The sequence below is a fragment of the Coturnix japonica genome, chromosome Z, assembly GCF_054131305.1.
Source record: "Coturnix japonica strain WE chromosome Z, WE-NBRP24, whole genome shotgun sequence".
Classification (NCBI taxonomy): domain Eukaryota; kingdom Metazoa; phylum Chordata; class Aves; order Galliformes; family Phasianidae; genus Coturnix; species Coturnix japonica.
Window position 1 is genome coordinate 13000703 of NC_140702.1, and position 6707 is coordinate 13007409.

The 6707-nt window shown below is 46.2% G+C and overlaps 1 long non-coding RNA gene across 1 annotated transcript; it reads right to left on the bottom strand.

Annotated features, from left to right (window-relative positions):
• Window positions 1-1010: 1010 nt before the first annotated feature.
• Window positions 1011-4863, bottom strand: LOC107306563 (uncharacterized). Its single transcript, XR_014939375.1, has 3 exons — window positions 4694-4863; window positions 4364-4455; window positions 1011-2410 (listed from the first exon to the last, which is right to left on the bottom strand). It is a non-coding gene; the product is annotated as an uncharacterized LOC107306563 (long non-coding RNA).
• Window positions 4864-6707: the final 1844 nt, after the last annotated feature.

Consider the following 6707-nt stretch of genomic DNA (forward strand, 5'->3'; position numbering starts at 1 on the left):
AGACGGTGGACAGTGCAACACTCTCAGAGAGAAGCCTGAAGACATTCCATCTTTCAGTGCCAAAACAGCCTCAATTTGCAGTTTTGCCTCTGAGCATAGTCCCAGAATTCACTGGATGTCTGTTAATTTGCTAATATTTTTCACACAGTTTCCATTTGGCTCATTTGAGGGAATGCTTGCCCTGAGAGCCTTGCATTGCCCTGGAAGGGTCAGATATATATGTACAGTTTGTAGAGAAAATGGTATTAGTAACTACTCAAGAACAACCATTTTATACATGCAAAATGACCTCATTTTCACTGTGTTATTTCACAGCTGCTCACATTCATGCTGGACGGGCTTGCACCAGGGAAAAAAATAAATGAAACTCATACTGAAGTCAGTGTAGACTTCCTGCTGAGCCATATCTTGCATGTCCCATCACACTGGCTAGAGGCCAGTGAGGGCAGGAACAGCAGAGTCAAGGCTGGTGAGGCTTGTGGGTGGCAGTCAGCAGGGCAAGGAGCAGGTAGAACACGTGTTCTGGCTTGGGATCATGTCCTTGTGATGTTGGCAGGCTGCCTGCATGGCACTGGGTGCTTTGGCAAGGCTAATACTAACAACCCCTGAAGCTCCAGGCTTAGAAGAACAGCTTCACTCGTCACTTGATGGGTCACAGCAAATACCTTGAAAGGTAATCATCAGGTCTTAGACCTGCATTGACATGTAGTCATACATACACACATCTTTATACATACCTATATATACACCTGAATTTTAGTTCAGGGAGCACACAAACACACCCAAACACTAAATCAGGCACTGGATAGGGTGGCTGGAACTAGATGGTCTTTAAGGTCCCATCGAGCCCATGATCCTCCTCTCGGCTGGAGTCTCTGAATTGAGGGTTTACTTGTGTCTTGGCCAGAGAAGGGAAAGAACGGTCAGCCATATCCTTTCTTCAATGTGCAAGGTGGAAATGAGGTGGAAGGTAGCTCAAGGGATGGAAAATAAGCACTTGCTAATGAGACTGTAATGGAAACTGAATTTATTTACTTCATCTCTCCAACACTTTCCTATTACTGGACTTAACCCAGCTACACACAACACCTATGATGCTAGGGTTCAGTCCACCAATACTCTGGATTACTGAGTTGTGTTTCTGTTGAGTTTCTATCTCAGCAGTACTCTGCTTTCCTTTATTTTTTTCTGTTTTAGAGTTTCAAGATGCCCTGTCCTCTAGTAGCAGGGAAACATGGTAGCTGGGTCTGTTACCATCCAGAGGGAATTAGAACTGGACAGTCAGTTGAACAGGTTTGTAGAGAAAGCTGGTTCATAAAGAAGGAAAAGGGGAAAAAAAGGTTGAAACAGGTGGGGTGGAGTGGAAGGTTCAGCTGTAAAGATGGAGCAAGTGGACATGCTTTGCTGGGCTGGTAGTTGTACAAGATGATCTTAGTGGTCTTTGCAACCTCAGTGATCCTATGATTCTATGATGGTTGGTGTAGTTGAACTTCAGTGGCTGGGTAACTGAAGATGTTTTAGAGTTTGTATTTCAGTATAAGATGTACCCTGGAAATCCATTGCTTCAGAACCATTGGCTGATGGCCTTGAAACTCAAAGTGTGTGTTGATGAGGTCTTTTCCAACCTTGATGGCTCATCATGTGCTTGCGACAGGAGAGATGACAGAATAGTCGTATTATATTTGCACAGGCTTTCCTTATTATTATTGCACAACACTGAGATTTGTGCACTTTGTAATTTAATTAAACCCTATGTCTACCTTTCAGATTCTGTGCTCTGATGTGGTTGAGCAATGGCAGCAGTTGCCCTTTGGAAGCTTTTACTCCTGGTGCTGCCTCCTTTACCCTCTGATGTGACCCTGGCAGCGACTGTCACCAGAGGCTTTTCCAGCTCTGGGGATGCTCACATCAGCACAGGCTTTGCTTTTGGCATGGCAGGGGTATTTGTCTCCATTGTGCTCTCTGAGTCTCATCTCCATCACTCAACTCACAACAAGTCTTGCTGTTCTTGTTTGTCTCTCTCTCCCCCACAACAGGCACTTGGGCAGGCAGCTGTAACTCCTGGTAGGAAAGGGGTTTCTTTGTGGCAGTGCCATCAGTTCCTTCCACATCCCTTTGAAAACATTTTCCCTGTTTGTAGTAGAGAGGGCTGGACCAGAACAATGTCTTCCTCGGGGTGTGCCAGGCTCTGCTCACCTGTTAGGACAAGCTCACTTCTCCCAGAACATTCTGAGTGTGCTGCAGCCTCTGCCTGAGTCCCATATGGCTCCCTTCCTCTTTGGACGTAGGATGTGATTTACCCATGCAATTTGATAATTATGTTGGGTAATGTAGCCAAAGTCCATGTTGTATAAGGTCTGTACGATACTGGAAATTGAGTCAGTTTAGATGTGTGTTTGATTCAGGAGTCCTATGAAGAGGAAAGTATTTTTCAGATTGTATGCAGCCACAGTGAGAAATCTTTTTCACTTTGTCTCTCAACAGAATCCATGTTATGACACCGTACATAATTTAACCACTACAGTTTACTCAAAATCTTCATAGCTTAGCCACTTCCTTAAGATCAGCTACCTCTTCTGCCTATTTTCTGGCACCTTTTATGATTCCAGCCTGTCAGACTGGACTTTCTTTTCTTTTTTTTTTTTCCTATGGTGAAAAATTGAAGCACACAGAAAGCAGTATTGTATCTGGTGGTGAAATCCTTCCTTCTGTTGGTCAGATGCTTCTCATTAGAAGCCTATCCTTTTTCTCCCTTAGCTTGCTACCACGCCTGTGGCTTTGCCATGCAGCTGGCAAAGTTCAATATTCTTCATACTGAGGTGCAAGGTTTAGGCCTTATCTGCATTTTGTCTCCTATTCAGGCATTGCTGCAATGCAGAGGAAAATCGCAAGTTGTTTTTTTTTTTTCATCTGGTGCCCAATGGAAAGTCTGAGACTAAGTTCCACCAAGCAGTCTCAGCCATTCCATTACCACTCATGGACTTTTGAACTTTGTCATGGCCCCATATTAATAGCACTGCAACAAGTGATGAATGACTAGCAATAAATGGAAACCTGAGAGTGCTGACCTGGTTTGCTGAGGACCCTGAGCCCCTGGACTTCTGGAAGAGAGTCCTCTGCACCACATGATGCATGTGAGCAGGGAGTGCATGTGGAATCAGAAGCAGGAGATGGAACACCACATGAGGCATCAGCCAGGGGATCACATCCATCAGAGACTGGGTCCCCAGAGATGTTGTCAGCTTTGGTGACAGGGACTCATTGCCCATATGTGCCCAGCTGCCAGCATTTGTCCTCCTTCTTCTCAGCCTCCAGGCAGATCTGAACTGTCCAAAAGATGGACTTGCATCACCAGAACAGAAAATGCTGCGGTTGTGAGCTGTTCTCAAAATACATACAGGCCATCAGCTTTATCTAGCTGGGAGAGGACACACAGACAAAACTAAGGTGGAGGAGAAAGACTCAATTGATGCTGCAGTTGTGTTTGATTATGAGTGGCCTTGTAGGGCTGCTCGAATCTGAGGCATCTCCTGCAGGTGTTGGCTGACATCTCCCCTGCACAATGTTATTTGCTTTCTCCAAGGTTCTCAAGGCCTCAGGGACACTCTGGATGGGACTTTGTAGTCCTCTGGACAAATTTTCATCCTCCTCTTCTGCATTTCCAGCACCCAGATCCCATTTTTTTTTCTCTTTTCCACTTTGGGACCAACCAAAACATACTTCATTCTGCTTATCTCCTTTTCCACATTATCCCATTAGCTTGATGCGTCTTGGAGGCAGGATACATCTTCACCTTGCGATACACTAGGGCTTTGTTATTGCACTTTGTTCCCCATTTAACAGCTGTTTCATTACCAAGGTAATAATTTTACTACTAAGAATGGCTGTGCAGAGAGCGTGGGAAGCATGACGGTGGACCACGCCCAGGCCATCAACACGGAGTGGACCTCCTGCTGCCTCTGAGACTGAGTGCAAGAATGAAAGAAGTTAATTGCCAGCATTTATGGGAAATCGCTGAGCACAAGCCCAGCTGTTGTAAATGTCAGAATATGCGCTCTCAGGCTGTGATAAGAACAACATTGTGTAATGTTCTTTCATTGTCAGCCAAGCTAATAATGCATTATCTCCCTTTTCCATCAGCTAGATGCGTGCACACAGCTACTGCATGGCTGTGTGTTCCACCTGGCCTCCAGACCAAGCCACGCTCTGAGGAGAGCTATGTCACAGGCTCTGCAGCAGGAAACACTGAAAATAGGGATGAAGGAAAAGCCTTGTGCTATTCTAGTAATAACTGCGCTGTTTACAAGCAAGAAAAAAAGAAATCTGGCAGAACTCCTCTTTGTGACGGCTCTCAGTGTCTTACCTGGATGCAGAAAAAAGTGCTTGTAGTGCAGAAACAGTGCAAAATCCATGCACAGGGTTCCCAGCCCAGGACAGACAGCGCACACATGAGAGCTGAAAGCAGGGGTTTTGGTAACCCTGTAAGCAAATCGAAACTGTTTGAAACACTGCAGCAGCATGGTTTGAGTTCCCAAGGGGCAACAGATATAAGTACAGCTCCAGTATAACTGTGGCTTTCATTTGTTGCCATAGTAGAGTCTTTTGTGGATGGCCATGTCCCCACTGCTGGAACTGATGTAAACCAGCAGACACACAATTACTCCTGTCATAGTGTGTCTGCAGAAAGGCTTACCTGACTCAGAGCAACTGGCCTCATGGAAACAGGAACTGTGACTGTTTAACAGCATCCCTTCCTCCTTGCTGTGCTGTTTTTCTCAGCCTCAGCATTCTGTGTGTACTTCTGAACACTGTTCTCACCAGAGGAGACAGCCGGTGCCCATGCTGGCTCAGCGCCTCTGATATGAGCAGCCTTGGCTGTGCTGAGGGATATCACTACCCATAATCAGGCCATGACGTGGCTGCAGCTCAAGAAACACTGCACTTTGTTCCAGCCACTGGGTTGCCAAAGTCAGGCTGACAGCTTGTGGGTCTCTCCAGGACCAGCAGCACTGTGAAACCAGGGCTGTTGCTGGCAGCAGAGGTCAAAGAGAATCACTGATCTTCAGTGCTAAAGTCACAGGCCACCTCCTTTTCCACTCTTAGCGCTCAGTTTGGTTGTCAGCTGCAGAATATTATGCAGCAGTCCCATCAGGGAACATCTGCAGTGTATTTAACATAGATGGCAGCAGGCTTTGTCACACATCATCACCTTCTCCCCCTACCAGCACTTCAACAACCGTCCTTACAAGGTCTGGGTTTTGGAGCATGAAAACACTGGGCCCTTCTTTGCTCTGCTAGTGTGAAGGCTCCCTATGTGCCTGCAGGATTTTTGCCACTTTTCCTGCAAGAAAAAGGGATAATTTTGCAGCTGTGATAAGAAAAAGCAATGACACTGGTATTTTTGTTGAAGCAAGGAGATTTCCCATCTGTCCTCCTCCCTCAACTTCCTTCTTACCTGCTTGATTGACATTGCTCTTTTATCACTTCTTTGTTATGACGCAGCTGATTCTCCTGCAAAGCCACCACCGGTAGCGCAGTGTGTTTATCCTGTAGCCCCATGCTCTCCGCCCTGTCAGCAGGTGTTCTGCAGACATTTTGACAGCAAGGCGCCCTTCCTTCCACAGAACCCTGAAAAATCAACACTTCAGCAAGCTGAAAGCCCCACAAGTTCGAGTCCCACTGCCCTAGGCCTCCTCTCACAGAACTGGGGTATCAAGGCTCACCCTACTGCCTCCATTTGCCTTCCTCCAAACACTGCCTGAATGCTTCCCAACCTGAGGGTGCCTTTTGGGTCCATCACAGATGGGCTCCTCCTGGTCTCCTTGCTCAGGCTGGAGGTGTAAATGGGCAAAGAGCAGTCTCTGAGACAGGGACTTCAGCCAACAGGAACTTTACTGTTGACTTTACACATCAGGTGGTGCCAAGAACACAGTAGGTTTCAGCAGTCACCATTTAGAAAAACAAACACTAGGATCTGTAGCCTTTTTGTGGGAACGCTGTTCCTTCAAACCCAGGAGCCTGAAATGAGACAAGGAGACAAATGTGTCCAGGATGTTACAGCCCGCGTTTGATTCAGAGTGTAGGGAAAACTAAAAAGGAAGAAGAAGGAAAAAGCCAAGTAGTTTGCTCACTGATTTTGATGGAGATTTGTTAGGCCAGGAGAACCATCCCAGCCTGGTTTCTGATTTTCACACTTTTAACAGCTTCCATCAACCCTAGGACAAGTCCCTGAGGATGTTTTCTACCCATGTGGTGACTGCAGCAGCAGTGAGGGGGACTCTGAAAAGTCTTGATCAGTTTCTCTGTGACCAATGCATCAGATTGTGGTCGTTTTCACCTGGCAGGTTCTGGCAGATTGAAAAAAATGGCAGGAGGGAGAGTCAGAGGAAGGCTCAGTAATAAGCTTTGCTATTCTGAAGTCCTGTAAGCAGTAACCCTGCATCCTCCTCCTTCTCAGGTGTCAACAGTAAGCCATGCTTTAGATTCAGGGAGGGGCTGTGTGACATTTTAAGAAACCTCATGGGAGTTGTTCAGAAAAACATAATCACTTTCACAGGTTTTCCTCCTTGTTGTTCAGTGTATTTTTAAAAAAGCACAAATATCACGTCTACAGAGGATGCCAGAAGAACTGCTAAGGCATAGGGGAGCAACCAGGCCATTCATTTACCTGCATGGGTGCCGCACCATTAATCTTCCTTGGCACTTCA